The sequence below is a fragment of the Neovison vison genome, chromosome 9 (genome assembly GCF_020171115.1).
Source record: "Neovison vison isolate M4711 chromosome 9, ASM_NN_V1, whole genome shotgun sequence".
NCBI lineage: Eukaryota > Metazoa > Chordata > Mammalia > Carnivora > Mustelidae > Neogale > Neogale vison.
In genome coordinates, this window is record NC_058099.1 from 101,471,013 (window position 1) to 101,474,276 (window position 3,264).

At 46.4% G+C, this 3,264-nt stretch overlaps 1 non-coding gene across 1 annotated transcript; it reads left to right on the plus strand.

The window, feature by feature from the left end:
* Positions 1-314: 314 nt before the first annotated feature.
* LOC122917899 lies at positions 315-418 on the plus strand. The gene has a single exon (XR_006386516.1). It is a non-coding gene; the product is annotated as a U6 spliceosomal RNA (small nuclear RNA).
* Positions 419-3,264: the final 2,846 nt, after the last annotated feature.

The window sequence follows — 3,264 nt, forward strand, 5'->3', positions numbered from 1 at the left end:
CTGTCCCCCACCGCCAAACTCAACCATTAATAGCCCACTGTTGACCAGAAGCCTTACCAGGAGCACAGCCGATTAACACATGCTTTGTGTGTTAGGTACTGAACTTCGACAATAATGTAGGCTATAGGAAAGAAAATGATATTAAAAAATCGTAAGAAAAATACTTTTAGAGTACAGGGTTGTATTTACTGGAAAAAACTACATATAAGGGGACCCACGCAACTCAAACCCATGCTGTTCAAATGTTAACTGTATTAGAAAATGTGCAGGAGTTTGGCAAGTTTTCCAGATCAGTTTTCCAAATTAATGGTCTTGTGCCCCCTGGGGCAGCACATACGTTAAAATCGGAACAATACAGGGGTAAGCATGGCCCCCACGCAAGGATGACCCTCCGGCTGGTGAACTGTTCCAAGTCTCTGTTAGGGAGGGTGCTTGTGGCCGGCACCGTGTGTTCTCCGTTAAGTGCTGAACCGCCGGGTTCTCCACCTGAAGCCGGCACCACACGGCATGTTCACTAACGGGAATTTAAACGCACAACAAACGGATACTCTTTCTCTATGCCAGCAATAAGTCTACTAAATATAATAAAAGATACAAATGACGATGGCCAAAAATATTAAATCTCTAGAAATTATAAAGGAATCCAAAATCCGTCTGTGCGGAAACAAAACTCCGACACAGGAGACTGCAGATCCGAAGGGCCACGAGGACGCCGCGCTTACGGCGTGTTCACGTCTGACGCTGTAGGACGGGACGCCTCCTCGTGTCGTCCGTGCATGACACGCAGGGTCAGCCGAAATTCCAGCTGGGTTTTTTCAAAGGAACTCAACAAAATTATTTAAAAATACATATAAAGACATAAAAATCTATGAATATTAAAGTTTAGAGAAAACAAAGGGTGGGTGTGTCCTGCCAGATGTTAAAGGACCGTATTTTATTTTAATTTTTTATTTTTTAAAGATTTTCTTTATTTAACTGAGAAAGAGAATGAGAGAGAGGCGGGGAGGCCCGACCCCCGCTGAGCAGGGAGCCCAATGCTGGCTCGATCCCAAGACCCGGAGATCACGACCCGCTCTGAAGTCAGACTCTTAACCGACCGAGCCACCCAGCGGCCCACGGGCCACATTTTAATGAAGACATATCGAGGCTGATGCAGGAACAGAGGAACAGGCTGAGAGAAAATGACCGTTGGAAGACGTTTGTACGAGATGTGCTATAAGATGAACTGTAAAAATAAATTAATGGGGAAACAACAGACTGTTTAGAGAACGACTTGGGATTATGGAATACAGAAGAAAAATAAAATTGGGCCCCTACCTAATCCGGGACCCAGGAGCAGACTCTAGATAAAGCCCTGAACATGAAAGACAGAGACTAGAAATCAAGAGACAGCAAACAATGCTAGAAAGTCCTCAAACAAAAGCATAAACTGTACGGAAAAGAGGTCAATGGCTCTCATTACCTCAAAATTCCCGTTTCTGCCCAGTGAGAGCGAAGACACAGATGGCAGGTCTGTTGGCATCACAGCTGCGCGGAACTCTGCAGGGTCACGGCCGGGCGTCCACTGGGAGCTCCTAGGAAAATAAACCAGGGAAGGGGTAATTCAAGTAGGAGCATGGGGAAAGGATATGTACAAAGCATTTTCCAAACGGGAGATCCTAATTATGACTTCAGGCTGATGAATGAGGACACGCGGGCACCAACTTACTTAGGGCAGGGTTTTATTCTCCGGAAGGAACAAAGGGGAAATGCTTGAAGGGGTTCCTCCTGAGAGTGCGGCTGAGCGTGGGCGCTGTTGGGGTGGAAATCCTTCAAGACGATTTGATTTTTTAACCCTGTGCTTGTGTTACTTTGCTGACATTTTAAAATTCAATTTTTTTTTTTTTTTTGAGAGAGAGAGAGAGAGCGCGCGCACTCCAGCGCAGGGAGGGCAGAGCAAGAGGGAGAGGAAGAGAGAGAAGGCTAAGTAGGCCGCATGCGCAGCGTGGGGTTCCATCTCCAGAACCTGAGATCACAACCCGAGCAAAATCAGGCGCCAGACGCTCAGCTGACTGAGCCACTCAGGGACCCCGCAAGGGTCGACTTTACATCAAGGGGTCATAAAAGCAAAAACCCACCTGATCTCTGGGGGAACCCGTTCCTTGCCGCTTGCACTTCTGGGGTTGCTGGTGTCCCTCTGCCTGTCTTCATACAACCTCCCCCCTGCCCCGGGGTGAACTTGCGTGCCTGAGGGGCACCTCCTTTTGCTTCTATCTTAGAAGGACACGTGTGGGGGCGTCGAGGGCGCTCCGTTGTAATCCATGGCCATCTCATCTCAAAATCCTTAACTGCCTCACAGATACACAGACCCCCTTTTCCAGAGAAGGTAAATCTACACGTTCCAGGGATCAGGACTTGACTCTCTGGGTGGCCATCGTCTGATCTCCTACAAGGCGCAGATCTCAGCAACATTCGTGGAGAAGACTGCCCTTTTCCTCGTGAATCGGGATTGCGCACCGCTGAAACCAACTGACCAGAAATGTAAGGGCCGATTCCTGAACGCTCAACTCTGCTCCACAGGTACCCCTCGTACCAGTGCCATAGCGTCTCGCTGACTGCAGGAAGGACCATGCTAACTCTTTAAATTAGGTAGTGTAAACCCTTCAACTTTGCTCTTCTCCTTAAATACTGTTTTGGCTACTATAGGTCTCTATTTTCATATACATTTTAGGATCAGCTTGTTGATTTCTGCATAAAATCTGCAGGAATTTTGGTAAGGACGGCACTGAATCTGTACATCAATGTGGGAAATCTTCCAGTCCAGGAACACGGAATGTCTCTCCATTTATTTAAATCTTTAATTTCTCGTAGCAATATTCTCTACTTTGTATACTTTCCAGTGTACAGGTCTTACAGCTATTGTTAAATTTACCTACTTATTTTAATGCTATTATTTATGGAATTGTTTCCTTCATTTCGTTTCCCATTGTTGCTAATGCACAGAAATACGATCCGTCCTCATGTACCGTCCAGTCTCGTTAAACACACTAATCACTACAGCTCTTCAATCGACGCTTAAGAGTCTCTGCATATAGAGTCCCTCAGATGAATTTACCCTTTTCTGGCCCAATTCCTTCCCCGCTCCTCGCTGCACAGGCCAGGTTCTCCAGACAAACTGTGACTGGCGTTAGGACTTCCATACCCATGTTCAGGAGGGAAAACATTAGTTTTATTTTCTTGTAGTTTGTCTGGCTTTGGTATCACAGGTATCAAATAGGATGAACA